Here is a 19,856-nt window from a genome sequence, read left to right on the forward strand (position 1 = left end):
TTCCTCCTGTCTTGAGGGAGCACGATGAGAACAGTTCTCCCGGATGCCAAATCTCCGTGGCCTGTGGGAGTTCCCACACGCCTCCCACCACTGCACATGGAGGGCCGTTCTTTACGGAGACCTGTTGTGACAGCCGCAGACCGTTTAGCCGCTGCAGGACCCGAATGCAGTTAGTCCCCGGTCACGTGACAACCTGAACTATGCCATATTGCCCCACGTACAGATCCATTGGCCTGGGTAATGGAGGTCACTAAACTTTGCTTAGTTTAATGGACTCATAAGGTTGAAAAGAATAGCTAAGATCTGTGCACCCAATTCTCCTTTATTTCACAGATTAAGTGTAGGGATTTGTGACCCTTTAAGACTCTCTTAAAATCGAGGCCTGAAGTCACACCACTGGAGATGACGTTAGTATGGGAGCATGATGGCGCTCACTGTGGCATCTTATCGTCTGGGTTCAATTCCAGACTTCTCCCCTTTTCCACTGGAGTAATTGTGGACACATCACTGACCCTGGTGTTACAGTGGTGTCGTGATTAAAATGGAGACAAAGTCGTATGGACCATACAGTACTGCTTTTTGTTTATTTTAAAGATTTTATTTTTTTAAGTAAGCTCTACACTCAGTTTGGGGTTCGAATCTACAACCCTGGGATTAAGAGTCACATGCTTCAGGGGCGCCTGGATTGTTCAGTCAGTTTAAGTGTCCGACTTTGGCTCAGGTCATGATCTCACAGTTTGTGGGTTCAGACCCTACATGGGGTTCTGTGCTGGCCGCTCAGAGCCTGGAGCCTGTTTCAGATTCTCTGTCTCCCTCTCTCTGCCCCGCCCCTGTTCACACTCTTTCTCTGTCTCAAAAATAAATAAACACTATAAATTTTTTTTTAAAAAATCATTTAAAAAAAGCCACATGCTCCACTGACTGAGCCAGCCAAGTGACCCCTCACAGGACTGTTTTGATGGTTAATACGGTAATACATGTGAGAGACTGACACAAGATGAACGCTCTGTAAACTTTTGCTGAGTGCAAATGTGGTCTGCATTCAGTAAGAGCTGGACTTGAGTCACGTGGGAACAGTGACTGTTGGAGATAGACAGCTTTTGTGACCCGGGGGAGGTCCTGGCTGGGAGATAACAGCAGGGAAGACAGCTTCCTCCTGCCTAGGCCACCTCGAATGTTAGCTATGTTTGCTGTTATGCTCACCGTTACACCCACTGCCTGTAGATCACAAATGCCCCAGAGGAGAAACAAAGCTTGGTAGAACCTTCCTCCAAAAGGGTGGCAGTGTTAGAACCATCAGTTGGGTGTCTGTCTCAAGCATCTCTCACAGGCTAGTGGGTCTCAAACTTGACTGTGAAGGGAATATTACAAATACAGATTCCTGGATCTGCCTTCTTGAACTCCAGTGGTTTCAAGTGAATATCCTGCATTTTCAAATGGATTCTCCAGGGGATTCTGAAGTAGCTGTCTAATTTGAGAAACAATGATCCAATGTTTTCGTTTTTCAAGATGTGGGGACGTGAGCCCCCCGCCAGCCAGCATGTCGGTGGCAGCATGGGGCCTGGGAGCCGGATGACCCGCTAGCCCCCTGCAGGCTCCAACAGCCCAGATCCTATAGAGGAAGCCCAGGAAGGGGAACGTCTCACTACTCAGCATCATGACTTCTCTTTCCCACCAGTTCTCTAGACTCGGGGCCTTCCAACTTTTTTCTTTTCTTTAAAAAAAAAAAAAATTTTTTTTTTTTAGCATTTATTCAGTTTTGAGAGACAGAGAATGAGTGGGGAAGGGGCAGAGAGAGAAGGAGACACAGAATCTGATACAGGCTCTGAGCCATCAGCACAGAGCCCGATGTGGGGCTCAAACCCACAAACTGTGAGATCATGACCTGAGCCTAAGTCGGATGCTTAACTGACTGAGCCACCCAGGTGCCCCAGCCTTCCGACTTTTTTCATTTAAGCTTCTGACTCTCTAATTTGACCATCAGAAGTAAATCCTGGAAGATCATTTTGTGAGCATTTCTTTTCTGTTTTTTAATGTTTATTTATTTTTGAGAGACAAAGTGTGAGCAGGGGAGGGGCAGAGAGAGAGGGAGACACAGAATCCGAAGCAGGCTCCAGGCTCTGAGCTGTCAGCACAGAGCCCGACGTGGGAATCGAACCCATGAACTGTGAGATCATGACCTGAGCTGAAGTCGAAGTTTAACTGACTGAGCTGCCCAGGCGCCCCATGAGCATTTTTAAAAAGGATCTGGAGACGTTTGCTGTAATGAGGCATGAGTGGCATTTTGCCCACCTGGAGAAAATCAAAGAAGGATGAAAGGCTGGGGAAGATGGGGGGCCTCGGCCACTGCAGGGGCTGCTGGAGGTGCCCATGGAGACCTGGCCCCCCACCCCTGGCCACCGCCACCCATTATGACCCTCCATCTGCAGGGCACCCAGAAAAGGCGCTGGTTATGGGGACCACACTTAACCACCATGTCACCAAATGTGCTTTTATGTTATTTTTAAGTGAACTTACCAGTGAGAAGATAAACTTCATTCCCCAAGCCCCTTCCAGCAAGCCCACTGTGAACACTGCTTACATGTGCCCATCCATGTTCTAGGCCAGGCAACTAGTCATTTGCTGGCATTCTGTACAGAGGTAGCTGGACACGAGCCTCCCTTCTTAATAACATCATGTTCATGATAATAACATGTCCCTTTTTTTTTTTTTTTTTTACAGTGTGTCAGGTACAATGCCAAAGGCATGCTGTGTGTAATTTCTCATTTATTCTGCACACAAACCCTGTGGGTTAACTAGTATTATTACCGTTTTACGAATGTAAAGCTGAGACTTAGTGAGGTTAAGTCAGGTGTCCAAGGGTACACTCAAGTAAGAGGTTCAGGAAGGGCCCCAGCAAGGTCAGACCCCGTGACCGCCAGGCCCGTGTTCCTCACCGCTGTGTTTTACCGCATCTCTCAGAAACTCTATCTGCCGGCTTGTGCTGGGAACGGGCAGACCTCACGTGAGGTGGGAATGGTATGACATGCTTGACGCTTGGGGTCTATCACTGTTCCTCAAGTTGGTGACATCTCTCCCATATTTGGCTGCAGCCAGCTGAAGGGCCGCCTTGGTTAGAAAGGGAGACAATGGAGGGGAGAAAAGAGGGAAAGCGGAGAGAATGTCATTTGTTTAGACCCAGTTGGTAAGAGAATAGAAAGTCCTCAGTTTCCCACTGAGTTTTGCTTGACCTTAACCCTCAGGTGAAGGGGCTCAGAGAACACTGGAATGCAAGGAGGCGGTCGGGGGGGGGGGGGAGGATAGAGATGGAAATATGGATGATGTGAACTTTGGAAAATTAGACATGTTTTTCTGCTTCCTCATGTTCCTCGGTGACATACAGCTCCCAAATGGGCAGTAGGCCATAGACACCAACTCCCTCCCTCCTGTCCAGTGGGTCACTTCTCCCAAGAGTCGGCCCCCTGAGGGTTAGTCTCACTATTGTTTCACTCATCAAAGCTTCCTGTGCTTTGAAGGGACCTGGCTGTGACCTGTGATAAATACCAATTACCTGGAGCCCATCTGTCTTGTTTTGGCCATATTTACACGGTGGTGATTCCTTTCTAATCATATTTTTTTCTCTTCATCAGCCACCATCCATCCCATGGTCTACTCAGTGAAGGAAGGAGACAGAGATGGATTCTAAAGTGGCTGGACAGCAAGACTCCGCACGGACACGTCCTTCCTCCCCCTTCCGTTCCTCAGCCTCCCAACAGGTGAGTGTAAAGAAGCGCACGTTTTCCTTTGTGAGCCACGTCTTGAAGGAGTTCTCTCCCTTGGCCGTCCCACCAAATTCAGCCATAATGCAGCATAATGCAATGCAGGAGATGGCAGACAGAGCTGAGCAGTATATTTATCAGCCGTGATCCGTGTAGCCTGGGAACACAGTGTGACAGAACGGCAACCTCGCAGCTGGTTTCCTGCTTCTACCCTCGCCACCCCAGAGCGTATTTTGCACAAAGTTAACAGAGTGAACGGGTCACAGCACATCTGGGTTCTAAGCCGGCCACGGATTCCCTTCTCACTCAGAATAAAATCCAAGCTTCTCAGCATGGCTTATCCTTCACAATACATTTTGGCCCACTAATACTTCTCTCTTATCCCCTGTCTCCCCCCACTCACTCCCCACCCCCCACCAGCTACATCAGCCTCTTTGCTGTTACTTAAGCAGAGATGATCCCTCCCTCAGGGCTCCGTGTTTACTTCTTCCGCTCCATGGATTGCTCCTTTCCGGCTATCCTAATTGATTGTTCCCCCATTCTTTTTATTCTCCCTCAGGATATCATCAGTGAGATCATCCATGATTACCCTAAATAAAGTACCAGACTCTTCTAACGTTTAACTATTATTAGGTTTTGACAGCACTTACAGTTGGATCTGTTATACATTTGTTTATTGCCTGAATGGCCCTACTAGTTTGTAAGCTTAATAAGAGCAGGGACATTGTCTATTTCTATCACAAGTGCCTAGATAGAGTAGGGGTTGGTGCATAGTAGGTGCTCAGTCAGTAGCTTTTGAACGAATAGATGTAAAAGATGCCCTAAAGCAGGTCTCTTGAGGAGAGCAGGTGTGACTAGATACTGTAGTGATTGCTAAATTCCCAGTGTTCTCCCTGTATCAGGGTTTACATATCTCTCAACCCTTCCACACCTATCCTGATGGAAGGTTGTAAGAAATGGCCACGATTTCTTTGTATACATGTCATTGCAATGTAACCTTGTTGCTTCTTTTAAAAAGTGAGTCCCAACTCTCAGACTAAATTGTGACTTGCTTTGGCCAATGGACACTCAGACTTGAAGAATGTTTGCACAATGAAGCCTGCTTCCCTTGGGGCCCTGAACCCTTATGTGAGCAGGATATGACTACTCTGAAGCCTGCTTCCCTTGGGGCCCTGAACCCTTATGTGAGCAGGATATGACTACTCTGAAGCCTAATAAGAGGCATGTGGTCCAGTTGTCCCAGTGCCCCAGCTGGCACTGAGCCCCACACTTAGAAGCTGAGTCACTGGGGGCGCCTGGGTGGCTCAGTCGGTTGAGCGTCCGACTTTGGCTCAGGTCATGATTTCACGGTCTGTGTTCGAGCCCCGCATCAGGCTCTGTGCTGACTGCTCGGAGCCTGGAGCCTGCTTCAGATTCTGTGTCTCCCTCTTTCTTTGCTCCTCCTCTGCTTATGTTCATGCTCATGCTCTGTCTCTCTCTCAAAAATAAACAAACATTTAAAAAAAAAAAAGAAGCTGAGTCACTGATTTCAGGCACAGGAGTGCACTGAGCTGAGGTCAGCTGAGCCCTTACTGGAGGAGCTGCTGAGCTGAGCCAGGCCAGATTGCATGACCTAAATGGAGACCAAGTTTGAAGTGGTTTATCTCGTGGCCAAAGCTAGCTTCTGAAATATATGTGAGCAGAGTTTCCTAGTGAGAGAAATGGACTTTAGTTGACTTCAACAGATGCTAGTGTAAGATTTCACAATTACAATAGCCACATGTCACCCAAGCGGTATTGTCACTGCTGGGCCATGGAGCAAATATACTTGGCCTTGAATGAGGGCTTTTTAATTCTCCTGGTAATGTTTCCCTTTGAAGATGGAGAGGCATGTGTGTAATGCAGGTGCATCTCTATGGCTCTGGGACCTAAGCAAGGCAGACCATAGTAGCCAGAGAATTGCATATTTTTTTCCTAGGAAGTTGGGGATAAAGATGATAGAGTTCTAATCTTTAAGAAGTGACAGTAGGGATCAGGGGCATCTGCCAAGGACGGCCACTATTTTTTCCCTGGTGTTGATCCTCTCAGGAGTAATCCCCTCGCAGATGAAAGGCGGGGCCCCAGGAGAAGAAGAGAGATTGAAAATCCAAGCCCGCTGTCGTACCAAGTATTGGAGGTCACTTGTGAAATCCAGCAGTGTAGGAAACATGACCTTATTTCACTGCCCTGTGCCAGTGTTGTGACCTTGAGTGAGACTTTGTATATCTGGGAACTTCAGATTATTTATCATAAAACATGACTAACTGGCCACCTGTCAGTTTCAGGATGGGTGTTCTAGAACTTGTCATGAGGCTGGGGTGTGTTGGTTCAGAGATTTTCCTGTGGAAGTGGTGTTGCTTAGGAGCAGTTTGGGGTCTGCCCTAGTCAATGAGTGTGTTTGGGTTGGGGGGGGGCTGCTGCTTCTCATTGAGAACCCAGTTGGTGGGCCTGGGGGATGGGTGGATATTTATGGCATTTAAAGAGCCAGACTGTAGGAGTCTGTTAATGATTAAACTGTGTAATATGTTGAAGGCTATTATATACCTTTGAAATACATGTTCGTTGGCATGTAAGGGAATTGATAAAACTTCTCTAATGTGTTTCTTAAATGCATCAATTCTTTGTATCGTGCTATGAGTGCACTTACACATGAAAAGGAAAAGTATGGCACCATTTCATTCCAAGAATGAAACACCTGAACCAAACTGATGGATGACCCAGCTGAATAACGATGGAGGGATAATCTAGGAAGGAAAACCATGGGTTACCGATTCCGGAAAAGTCAGCTGCACAGTGAGATGAGCGAGCTGTAGGAACGCATCCACTCACTCACCAAAATCTTTTCGCCGCCTTCGCTCCTGGGAGCATTCACTGGGGAAATGGCCGTTTTGTTATAAGTTCTCACTAATTCCAGGAACTTCTTCCAGAAGTAGTTAAGAATGTATCTGGGCACGGGGCACCCAGTGGCTCACTCAGGTCAACTCAGGTCATGATCTCAGTTTGTGAGTTCGAGCCCCACGTGGGTTTCTCTGTTGTCAGTGCAGAGCTCGTTTTGGATCCTCTCTCTTTCTATCTTCCCTTCCCCTGCTTCCCTCCCCCCTCTTAAAATAAGTAAACATTAAAAAAAAAAGTATTTGACACATAGCAAGTGCTCAATTAACGATTGATGCTTTTGTTTTTTTAAAGGAATGTATCTGGGTTCTAGGAGAAACAATTTTTTTAATTCAATAACTACTTACTGAATGTTTATTTTGTGCTACACACTGTTGTAGGCACTGAAAGTACATCAGGAAATCAATCTCACAAAGATCCCCTCCTGGGTGTGTGCGTGTGTGTGTGTGTGTGTGTGTGTGTGTGTGTGTGTAAACTGACAATAGGTAATAAACATAATTAAGTAAATATAAAAAGCTTGTCAAAAGGAGAAATGTGCTATGGGGAAAAAAAGGCTAAAGTACAGATGAGAAGTATATATTAAAAAAAAAGAGAAGTATATCAGTTCTGGGGGGCGGGGAGTTGTGTTAAAAATGTAGTCGGCATGGCCCTCATTGAGAAGTGTGGTCTGAGCAAGGGCTGAAGGAGGTAAGGGCCAAATGTCATGATGGAGAGATGGAGAGATGGCCAGTATGTTTGCTCATCTTGGTATCTCTCCTCCAAAGAGTCTAGTCCAATACTTTATACATAGTAGTGGCTTAATAAACTACTCTTGATGTAAATTGAATTAAATATAACCAAACATTTCATCTGCATGGGGTGGGGTGGCTTTTCCCAGAAAAGGAGACAGATTTTATTTTTTTAAGAGAGTGAGCAAGAGAGAGAGTGCATGCACTTGTGAGAACAGGGGAAGGCCAGAGATGGGGCGAGACAGAATCTTAAGCAAGCTCCATGGTCGGCAGTCAGAACAGAGCCCCACACAGGGCTTGACCCCATGATTCTGGGATCATGACCTGAACTGAAATCAAGAGTAGGAAACTCAACCAACTGTGCCACCCAGGCACCCTAAGTTTTATCCTTGATCTGTCTCTATTTTCTTTACTCCATCACTCCCATCTCTCTCTTCAACCCATTGCAATCTGGATTCTGTCTTGATTGCTCCAATGAAATGCCGCCAGTGTGGCCTTGGCCAAAATATGGCTATGGAGGAAATATGAGAGTTGCCGTGATTTGTCTTTTCAGCAGCCAAAGCCCAGCTAGTGCTGCCATGGGAGTGTGTATAGACCCTTCTCCGTTCCAGCCAAGGCACCCTGGGACTGCCAGGACACCCCTCTCCCCTCCGCCTGCTCTAAAATTCCTGGCAGAGAGCAAGACAAAGCTTACTTCACTCGACTGTCAGAGGGGTAAGATGTTAACTTCCTGTATTCAAGGGGGAAATGGGCTTGACTGACAGATGAGAGGGTGCTGCTGCTCATTTACCCACCAAAAGATATTATATGGCTTTAAGCAGTGTTCAGGAGCATGAGAAGGTAATAAACTATGTGGGTAAGCTCAGTTCTCAGGGGAGGGAGAGCTGTGCAAAACCGACCCGCCAATTGTTTCTTTCTTGCCTTTTTTCGGCCCTCTGTGTATGCCATGCTTAATAAAGGTAATAAAAAGGTAAGATCATAAAGAAGAAAGAGGCCTATCAGGGAAAGAAGGCTCTTTATTTGCTCTCCTGTCATGATATTTTTCCCACTCTACTGCCATTTCAACACAAAACGGGGGGCGTGTGTGACCGGCTGAACGGGAGCAAGTGAGGGTCGGATTGGATTATTTGATGACTTCGCGATGTCCCTAGTGTTGTCATAGTTTCTGTGATGGAGACCCCACTCACCCACCTCAAGAGATGAATAGCTAGTTCCCAACAAGCAGAGCTGCTCCTTGCTCTTTGAGGGCTATGTGGGTGGCAGCAAATGGGTCACAGCCCTTGGGCTCTACTTGCTGCACCAGGTCACCTTAGACAGGTGCTCCACAGTTTATCTGCCTCCTCCGTCTTTTTGACGACACAGCTGGGTACATTGCAGGTGCCTAGTAAAGACTCACTTATAAGTTAATTAGTCTCCCCTGTGCCTTTGATGGCTCATTTTACTATTGTAAAATAGTATAATACACTAAAAATATGCTCCCTATTCCTTTTTCCACCTCAACATGAACATACTTCATCAACATGTTAGTCACTGGAAGGAGATGAAGTCCGTGGAGCTTATTAACTCCTTTAGGTTGAGTTCTTTTAAAGTTTATTTGAGAGAGAAAGAGCACAGGAGGGAGAGGGAGAGAATCCCAAGCAGGCTCTACACTGCCAGCGCAGAGCCTGCTGCGGGGCTTGAACCCGTGAACCATGAAATCATGACCTGAGCTGAAACCAAGAGTCAGATGCTTAACTAACTGAGCCACCCAGGCGCCCCTACAATAGAGTTTTTCTAAATAAACCCGAGAGAGTATTACCTTTCCTTCCCTGGAGACTTCCTGGTGTTAGGAAGTCCCGGGAAGAGCCCTGGCAGGACCGGATAATCATGTCACTATCTCATATTCAGCAACAATGACTGACATATGTGGAGCACAATGCGTCCAGGTCCTGTGCTAGGTGTTTATGTGTATGAATTCGTGTAACCCTCACAACATGAAGTGGGTTAAATACTATTATCATCCCCATCTTATAGATGAGAGAACGGAACTGCAGAGATATTAAAATACTACATTTCCTACGACTTCCAGATTAACAAGTAGCAGAACCTGGATTTGAACCCTGGCAGGAGAGCTCCAGGAATACCTTTGTAGCCACCAAGCTATAACAGCTCTTCAGCAGCAGTGAGTACAGGGTGAGCCTTCTATAGGAATCTTAAGCAAGCTTTGGTGGTAAAGGAAATGCTATAATTGCTTCCGGATGACTGTTACTTATTTCAAGTTTGTCACCTTTCACTTTCACTGATCTATTTCTTTTTTAGTTTAAATTTAATAAGAACTCATAAATTACAGGGACAGTTATTCGTCTTGACAGACAATATAAATAGCCATAGAAATTTCTTCCCATTCATTTATTCAGCTGAGCGATGCAGGCCACTATTTACTGAGGGCTAAGGACAATGGAGATTATACTAAAGCCACAATTTCTGTCTTCTCAGAAATATTCCATCCCTCCGAGAAACAAGAATATGCACATGAATCCTGAAAGATGAGGTTTCTGTGGTGTGTGGTATGCATACAAGGGGATGACACAGACACTCTGCTTACTGGAAACTGAGCTTTAGATGAAGCTGGAGGCATAAGGCAAATATCATGGGTGGGGTTGGGGGCTTGACCCTGGCCCGCTGGGGTTTGGTGGATTTTGATGGGTACAGAGAAGCCACAAAGCAATACTGGCCCAGTGTGTTAGTGAGACAGTATTAGCTCAGGGGTTATGAGAGATATTTCTGGAGCTGGACTGATTGGGTTGAAACCTTGGTTCTATTACTGTTAGCTTTATGTACTGGGAAACGTAAATTTCTCATGTATTAGAAGGTAGAAGGAGGGGAAGACAGTTTCAGTCAGGATCCTAACCAGAAACAGATGGAATAGTCTAAATAGATAAGAGGAGGGGCACCTGGGTGGCTCAGTCAGTTAAGGGGTCTGGCTCTTGATTTCAGCTCAGGTCATGATCTCACAGGTTTGTGAGGGTCTGGCTTTGTGCTGACAGCGCAGACTCTGCTTGAGATTCTCTCTCTCTCTCTCTCTCTCTCTCTCTCTCTCTCTCTCTCTCTCTCTCTCCCACTCTCTCCCTCCCTCCCCCCCTTCCCCATCTCTCTCCCTCAAAAATAAGTAAACATTAAAAATAGATAGGAGGGATGCCTTCTGTGCTCAGTCAGTTAAGTATCCTACTTCAGCTCAGGTCATGATTTCACTGCTCGAGAGTTCGAGCTCTGTGCTGGGCTCTGTGCTGACAGCTCAGAGCCTGGAGCCCGCTTCTGATTCTGTGTCTCCCTCTCTCTCTGCCCCTCCCCTGCTCGCGCTCTGTCTCTCTCTCTCAAATATAAAATAAAACATTAAAAAAGAATTTAAAAAAATAGCTAAAAGGAGGATGATTTATTTAGAAGTGCAGTAACCCTGAGCAGTGGTGGTAAGGGGAGAGAAAGGGATATCCTCAGATCTCTGGGACTGGGGGAAAAGAATGGTCATCAGAACCTGCAAGAACCCACAAGCACTGTGTGGAGGAAGCCACCTCTTAGGATGCAGGGCTGGGCACAGCTAGCCCAAAGAAACCGCCACGCTGGCTGGCGAAGGAGCCCAGACTGCCGCCGCCTTCTCTCAGCTCCGCCCCTTGGACCGCCTACCTGGCCCCGCCCCTCTCTCCCTATTGGCCAAGCCCAACAGAAGCCTGTATCCTTGGGAACTTGTTGAGATCTATCTTCCCTGCGCCCCCACCCCCCAAGTCCTGCTCCCAGATGCGAGCTGGTGGAGGAAGGCACTGTGTGGATGTGGAGGAGCAGACAGAGCCATGTGGCACTGAGTGGAAACACCAAAGCGTGAACGCAGGGAACCTGCTGGTGCCCAGGCTTGCCAGTTCTGGAGACCTCCGTGTAGGAATTTGGAATTGGTTCTGAACGCGGTGTCAACCATGAGAGTGTCTGAGCACCAGGGTGACATAATATTGGTGTCTGATGTAGACCACGAGGCAGAAAGACAGAATCGATGCTGGTAGGAGAAGTGCTGGGTTCCCCACGTCATCCCTTTCTGTGGTGGTGTGTGTTCTCCTGAGGCGCCTGCTGTAGCGTCAGGAACTCCTAAGTCCACAGGCAACAACTCACATTGTCTACACCTCCCGGCAGGGCCTTTCCCAGAGGAAACTTCCTCAGGTTGACTCCCTCTCTCCGTCTTTGCCTGTGGTTTTAAGACCTGCTCTAATCACTGTAGCCCCGTTGGCTTCTGACTTTTCAGAAAGAGCTGGATCAAAAGCGGGTCCCTGAACTACAATCTTGGACCTGTCAGGGAGCCAGGGCACAGAACACTCTGCTGTGGAAAGAAAGTTAATGTGCCTCATTATAGCCCGATGCAGAGATTCACTCTGACAGACACACGTGGTAATGGCTTGGAATGAACACACTCCCACGAACAATTGGAAAAGAGACTTCACATTGTACTTTGGGCCCGTAATTCATTTGCTGTAAAAATGACTGCGTTGGCTGTAGTACACATTTCATCTTTGAACAATGCCTTTATTGGATCAACTTAAACATACAAGGAATGAAGTACTTTCTGAAAGAAGCAACCCAAAGCCTGTATGTGGGCTTGAAAAATCAAGATGTCCCAGTTGCTAGGGCTTTGAGGGATGTTTCTCTATTCCCCGATAGTTGTACATATGTCTGCCCGGCCAGAAAGAACTTGACTGTGTCTTTTCCATAATTTTTGTGTGGCAAAGGCTGGCAGGGCTAAGCGGCACTGGAAACCCAGCAGCAGCGGCCTCCGGGAACAGATGTATTTGTTCCTATCCCTGCAGAGTGGGCTCTGGAAGAAGATTCCCACCCTGGGGATGGCTCTGTCAGCCCGGACATTTTAGTTCTTTTTCCTTCCAGAGGCTTTAGTTCTAAGCCTCCAACCCCCAAATCGGGGTGGTGCTGCTTCCTTAGAAAAGCCATTACATGGCAAGACATTACGTTTCTTTCTAGAAAGACACCCATTCATGCTCCTCTTATCCAAATTGTAGGCTATTCAGAAGGCTGGCTGATTGCAAAGAGGCTTGATTTGGGGGTAGGAGGAGCAAATGGACCTCATTTTCTGATGAACACAGATGAAGTCGCAATTTGCCATTTTCAATCCACAGCATTGGGAGACATCAGCAAAGGTCACTGCACTAACTACATTTTATAAGAGAAATCTGAGACTAGTCGACAGGGTTTCCACAGTGCCCCTCACTCGTGGGATGATCTCAGATGAATTTGGATTGGGCTTCAACTTTGCTTTTAGATGCACATAAAATAATTGCTTTTGAAACAATACCCTCGTGATTAAAAAACCACTGCAGCTAAAAATATTGAAATCAGGAAGCATCCCAAATAAAAGACTTGGCAAAACACATCAGATATGACAGAAATTTTGCTGGCAGAATGTAAAATAAATATCAAAAGACTAAGCTACACAGAAGGCACCGTGAAATGCTAGAGTGTTGCTCGGTACCATTTGGCCCAAGATGTTTATATATCTCCATGTAATTGCAGCTAATCACATAAATTCTTTGTTTCAGTTTGAAATCTGTTCAGGTTGACACCTCCACTCTCGTGTTGATTATTTTTTTCTCCTATCTTCTGATCTCCTTCTGCCATTTTTTTAAAGGATAAATTATTGCCAGAGCATGAACTTGCAAAGCAGAGATTTGATTCTTTTTTTTTTTCTCTTTTCCCTGTTTTTCTACGTTTATCTCCGGCACTGCTTGATCTTAAGCTCCAGATCCACCTCAGATTCTCTCAATAAATCCTTATTTTAATTTTCACTTGTCATACTAATCCCCTCCCTTCCCTCCTCCTCCTTTTCCTCCCTCTCCCCCCCCCCTTTTTTTCTCAGTTCCCTCCCTAGGTTTTCTCCATTGAACAGGGCAGCTCTAAGCTATATACTCGCCTGTATCATGGATGGATTGTTCTGTGTGGTGGGCTAGGGGATCACAGCTAGATTTCATGACGTTAATTTCCCCACTTGGAACAGACGCTTGGTCTTTCTGTCACTGCTTTCCCAGACCGATTGACCAGATTCAAATTGGCCAAGAGAAAGGACAGACAATGGTTATGGTTACTCTCACTACCCGCAACAGAGAAGCTGTGCCCATGGGTTGTGACGTGTGCGCCTGGATGGGGGACACCCGGGACCGCGCTGGCACTTTCTGTACTGCTGAGGTCTGAATGCTCATGTCTGTCCTCCGTTTGTATGGTGAAATTGAAACCCCCAAGGTGATCGCATTAGGTGGTGGGGACTTTGGGCCGTGTTAGGTCACCAGGGCAGACCCCTTATGACTGGGATTTGTGTCCTTCTAAGAAGAGGTCCCAGAGAACTTGCTTGTCTCTCTGCTCTGTGACAGCATGGTGAGCAGACGGCTGTCAGTGAGGAGGGCTGCCCTCAGCAGAGACCGAATCTGCCATGTCCTGATCTGGAGCTCCCCACGCTCCGGACTGTGAGAAATAAAATCCTGTTGTTTATAAGGGGCGCCTGGGTGGCTCAGTCGGTTAAGCGTCTGACTTTAGCTCAGGTCATGATCGCACAGTTTGTGAGTTTGAGCCCTGCATTGGGCTCTGTGCTGACAGTTTGGAGCCTGGAGCCTGCTTTGAATTCTGTGTCTCCCTCTTTCTCTGCCCTTCCCTCACTTGCACTCTGTCTTTTCCTCTTTCAAAAATAAATAGACATAAAAAAATTCTGTTGTGTATAAGCCACCCAGTTGATGGTGTTTTTGTTATGGCCACCTTCAGGGACGAAGACATACAGGGGGTGGTGTTTTGGAGACATGAAAGGCAGGAAAGGGATGATGCTGGATGGAAAAGAGAGTTTGTCTCACTGTATCCCTTCCACAGAGACATCCCCAGAATCAGTCAGAGTTAGGGGTAACTGTGGAGCCTGGCTGAGTTCTCCTGCCCCTCGGAGCTCATGACCCATGACTTCCTCAGGGAACTTCAATGTAGTTCTTAATTGGGTGAGGTCCCAAGTTGACAGCTAGGGACTTTTGCATACCTAGGCCCCAGAAAGCCCACTGGGATCCAGGGAGAGCATCATTTCAGAGTATTTTCCCTCAGCAACGTTTGAATGTATTCAGCACCCTCTCGCATTAACATCTTGATGTTTAAACAATAGGACATCGATTTCCATCTAGAACTTGGTTAGGTTCCTGCTTCCTGTGATTTCAGGCACTTTTTCTGGCTGCTCAGCCCACAATGTTCTTTCCATTTCAAACTCCTCTACACGATCCCTGGTCTTGTGGGAACTGCTTCTCGTTCTCTTTGGATGCCTGGGACTTAGCAAGAGATATGCCACGGAGTTGGAGCTCAAAAAGTACTTTCCAGCATTTACCATGTGTTGATGGTGCAGCTAGGTGGTGTTTTTTGTTTTTTTGTTTTTTTGTGTTTTTGTTTTTTTTTTTTTACCACTTAAATATGTTTTGCTTTCCAACCAGATTGTAGCTACTACAGGGCATTTCACCACATCATTACCACCAAGTGAGGTAGGTGCTCCTTATAGACTTGTTTTGATGGTGATTCAATTCCACAAGTGTTTTATCACATCCCTTCTCTTTGCCAGAGGGTATGGTAGGAACATTGAATGAAAACAAGGAAAAGAAAGAACACTGCCCTCTGGGAGTCATAAGATAGCCTGATAGTCATAGCATATCCCTGGGCTCAGGCGGAGAGATGAACTTTATTCAAATAGCTCAGGAATAGCTGCATTGTTTTGTAGATCTAATTTCTGCAAGTACCTGGTCATTGTCATCTAATCACCTGATGTGTTGAATGCGAGGTGGGGATTGAAGTAATTGTGAGGTGCCTGAGTTTTTGTGCCAATGAATTCTGTGCATTACTTCCCCCTTAGTGACTTACCGTGAATTCAAAACAACCGTCCATGCAGACTCTGTGCTGGACACTGGGCAGAGAGAGAGAGAATGTACTGGCTACATTACTAGGTTTCAAGGACCCACAGCTGGGTCTCATACCAACCCTGTTTATCCCCCACTGTGAGGCAGCCTCTGCTAAGTCCAAGAACGGAGATAAAAATCAAGTGTTATTGTAACGATTAATTTTGACCAAGGCAATTCCGGCAGACTTCACAAACAAATTGACATTTGAGTTGGCCCTTGATATTGAATTTTGACAAGCAGACACAGGAGGAAAGACCAACTCAGACAAGTGAAAACAGGATAAACAAAGACACAGAAGTGTGAACATTTCTGTCCTGAATGTGCAGTGGGGGCATCATAGTTGGGCGTGGATTAAATACAGATTTTCAAGAGCTGTGAATGACCCAAGGCAGGGCAGGGCTTTACAGTAACATTCTTGGGGGGCAAATCAGGACTTTGGCCACCTTCTGTTTGGTCTAGCATAAATTTTTAGATTTTTTTTTTTTGAGTTGCTGCCAACATTAAAAAATTGGGAGATCTCACATACACATTCAGATTTCAGGCTTTCTTGAAAACAACCTAGCCATACTGTGCCTGCATTTCCTCAATATAACTGGCTGGAATTGAATAATGACTGCTCTTTTTAGAAAAGTCAGTGGACTTCTTTGTCTCACCAAGGTCCCTGGCTAACTGGCCCCAGTCAAATGGCACAGGCAGGTATTTGAGTTGCCCTCTTTGACCTAAGAGGTTAATTGACTGCTGCTTGCTATTCCTGAGAGCTGTATACGGTGGGTTCCTTAAACAGACATCTGGGTGGCTCTTGAGAACTGGCTGACTCTTCACGGAAGGAGACGTGTCAGGAAGTCACCCCACATGCTGTTGTGAGGAATCTGGTTCATCTAATTAGATCCTAGGCTGGTACACCTGGTAGATTTTTAGAGGCAGGGAATAATGACCCTCACAGTTTAAAAGATCTCTTTCCATGGCAACCCACCTTGCTTTTGTCAATTTCAGAGCTTGTTAGTGTGTCTGGTTTATCTTTCCCTGATAAGTGAGTTTCCTTTACTTCTGGAATGTAGACAGGCAGGATGCCAACAAGAATCGAAATCCATTTTCAGAACAAAGGAGGAAAGGTGTATACGTTTTTTTACCCCCTCTCTCTTTTATTTCCTTTGTTCAGCTGTTATGCCAATCAGATGTTGGTACTTCTTGGACCTCTGTGAGCTAACTTTTCATTTCCCTTTTTCTCATGGAGGAGTGCACTTTGATTGCATTGGTGTCCCTCTACCTAGCCTGGACTTGGGATGTGAAGCTGTATCAAGCTCCCAACTGCAAACACACGGTGATAATATACACACAAAATGCAGGTGTTTATGCTCTCCACACCCACAGAGACCTGTGAGCTCTTGCTGGTACACAAACATGTCCTGTGTCTCATGCCTATTAAAAGTGAGAGGTTCCTTACCGACATAACCTTCTTTTCAGAAGAATAAAATAGAAGGTTACTGAGTCGACGAGCTAATCTGTCTAATTAGATGCCTCCGAGCGAAATGCATAAAATTTGCATGAATTATCTTAACATGCAAAGAATAGGACACAGGAAGGAAAAACTCAAGGAAATTTGCGTTTTGGTGGGGGAGAAGGGGATACTCTGTGGCAATAATCCAGAAGGTCCTTTCTTTTATGTTTTGGAACTACTCTCAAGGATCTGCCATGTGCTGCCTAATGTCAGCAAAGGCAGCCCTTGTATCCATGGCTTTGCAAGCAGTTCCTCCAAAGTCTTGCGTGCAGATTGCAGATGAAGCAGATATCAAGCTCTGGCACACTATGTCGCTATGCCGTGGAAGTTCATTTAGGCAGTGCTGGGAGACAGGGATCATGGGTTTCAGTCCTGGTCTCTTGCTGGTTGGATGGAAAATTGCTTCTTGGCCTCTAGGTGGCACTGTTGTATCTGTTGTAAGAAGCATGCATTTTGGTTAGCTGCTTCCCTGCTATTTAAGATGGAGGGGAAGAAAGCAAACAAAAAATAATAAAATACATCTCCCCCTGCCTACCCCCCCATCTCCCAACATTACAACCCATTCTACCGAGGCACACTTCCTCCGTCCTGCCCAAGGATACTGTATGTTGTTTAACCTCAAATGAAATCAGTGGCATGCCCATTTCAAGCTCCGAGATCATTCTAGAGCTTAGCTGCCCAGGACGGCACTTTCCTTCCCCTCTTTTGCCACCCCTGCCCCAACCCTTCTGTCTTCCCTTCCATGCTGCTGCTGACATTTGCACTGTGCTAGGGCATAGTGGTCTCTTGGACCCTGGGGAGGCACTGGTGAGGAGTGGAGTTAGGGCTGAAGGAGCATTTTGGCAGTGGCATGGCCAGGAAGATGGCAAACTGGCTCAAATGTAAAAGGTAGTGGGAGGGAAGCCAGGGGCTGCTTCTCCCATTCCGTTCCTTCTGGCAGTCTAGAAAACCTGCTTCCCCCCACCCCCCCCACCCCCGGTTGACGGTTTTGTGCCAAGTGTGAGAGTTACATTCTGATATCTCGTTGGAGGTGGTGAGGCTGAAGTGAAGGGAGAAGAGCTCACTCTTTAAGATTGCCTCAGTTTCCCCAGTGCTGAGATGGGGCATCCTGCTGACCCAATAAGCAATGACTTGAGGGCAATATTATGAGTATTTGTAAATAATAGTAATAACAATAGTTTCCGGAGATAAGAGCTAATTCTTAAAATGTCATAGTATGTAATGAGCAAGAGGAAGAGATACAGGGAAAACAGGTAACATTTGGGCATCACTAAAAACTTTGTGAGGATTTTTTCTTCTCCGATGTTAATAATCTCATTTCCTCCTCGCAGCGTTGCTTTCCCTAATTCACCCAGGACAACACAGAGTTCACTCTTTGACTTTGCTCAAAGTCACAAAGTTAGGGTGGTTGTCTAGACCTAAGTTCTTCCCTCACTATGTATTGTCCTTATTTATTATTTTCTGGAACAGATTCCTCAGTTGGGAAGCAATATTCAAGTCCCACTGATCAATGTTTGCCTTACTTGCTGCCCAAGAATTAAATCAAAATATTCTGCTTAGGGGCAAACTAATAAAAGCAGCCCTCCTCTTGTTTGTTTTTAAATGACAGCTCTGACTTTACTAAATTGACTCGAGAAGCAATAACCTTAGGTCTTATTCTCTTTTCACTTTCAGTTTTGCTGTGGGTTTGTTTTTTTTAAATCATTTTATCTGTTTGAGCCTCAATGATACCCTCTGTTAAACAGGTGGAACAAGCTTTGTCCAGGCATCGACGATGTAGGGAAAATAAATGAATGTTTCATCAGTCATTCAGGGGTCTTTGAATGGAATGAGTCCAGACAAGCGTCAGTTTTTAACACTGTTTTAATAGCAATTTATTAAGCCCCAACCTTAGGGAATCATGTGAGAATATATGATTTCCTCTGCCTGATTACACTGAGTTTTGTAAAAGTTTATAATGGATGAAATAGTACTTAACGGCTTCATAAACCAAACTGTTAACGCACGTTTAAATGGCCTTCACTCTTATTATCTTAACTAATGAATTTTACCAGGCATCTCTGTTATAGCTGTATGATTTATAAAGATTATATTTACTTTTTCTCCTTATAAGAACCTAATGAGACCAAATTGGTTGCATGTAATCAGACACTGGCCTTTTTCATCTCTTCGGGTTTTATTTACGAAAGCTTATTAGAGCAAACGTACTGAGTAATATGCAGCGATAGCTAGGTTTTGCCTAATGATCCCAAACAGCCAACACAGAAGGCAGATAATGAAATGACAGGCTGATTACAAATTCAAGGAGAAAAGGAAATGCGCTCAGGGCCCATTTCAAAAATCCTTACCTAGGCAGAGCACCCATTAACATGTTTTCAACCTAAGAACATGCGCTCGTACCGAGAGCTGAAAGAAGACTGTAATGCATGTCTCAGAGAATGAGGGCTGAGTTCTTTGTTTCCCAAGAGTGTAGGGTTGGGTTCAAGTCCTCTGTGCTGGCGGCTGTGATGAATGGAGACTTCTGTGGCACTGAAGATGAGATAACCCCCGCCCCCCATTCACTTTGACAACTGAAATCAATAATGTGGACCCAAATGGGTATTTTCCTCTTTAAAAAAATATTTTTTTTAACATTTCATTTTATTTTTTGAGAGACAGAGACAGAGCATGAACTGGGAAGGGGCAGAGAGAGAGGGAGACACAGAATCTGAAGGAGGCTCCAGGTTCTGGGCTGTCAGCACAGAGCCCGACATGGGGCTCGAACCCACAACAGTGAGATCATGACCTGAGCCGAAGTCGAACGCTCAACTGAATGAGCCACCCAGGTGCCCAGGTATTTTCCTCTTTTTTTTTTTTTTTTTAAATTTTTAATTTATTTCTGAGAGAGAGAGAGAGAGAGGCAGTGTGAGCAGGGGAGGGTCAGAGAGAGAGGGAGACACAGAATCTGAAGCAGTCTCCAGGCTCTGAGCTAGCTGTCAGCATAGAGCCCAAAGCAGGGCTCAAACCCACGAACCGTGAGATCATGACC

General features: G+C 45.9%; 1 long non-coding RNA gene across 1 annotated transcript in view; it reads left to right on the forward strand.

The window, feature by feature from the left end:
* LOC120246815 overlaps positions 1-19,856 on the forward strand; it is a 486,271-nt gene that overhangs the window by 110,587 nt on the left and 355,828 nt on the right. Inside the window, exon 3 of the long non-coding RNA XR_005532156.1 lies at positions 3,630-3,755. This is a non-coding gene — a long non-coding RNA (uncharacterized LOC120246815). The remainder of the gene's footprint in view (positions 1-3,629; positions 3,756-19,856) is intronic.

Source organism: Hyaena hyaena, unplaced genomic scaffold, assembly GCF_003009895.1.
Source record: "Hyaena hyaena isolate Hyena2069 unplaced genomic scaffold, ASM300989v1 scaffold_488, whole genome shotgun sequence".
In the NCBI taxonomy this organism is placed as follows: domain Eukaryota; kingdom Metazoa; phylum Chordata; class Mammalia; order Carnivora; family Hyaenidae; genus Hyaena; species Hyaena hyaena.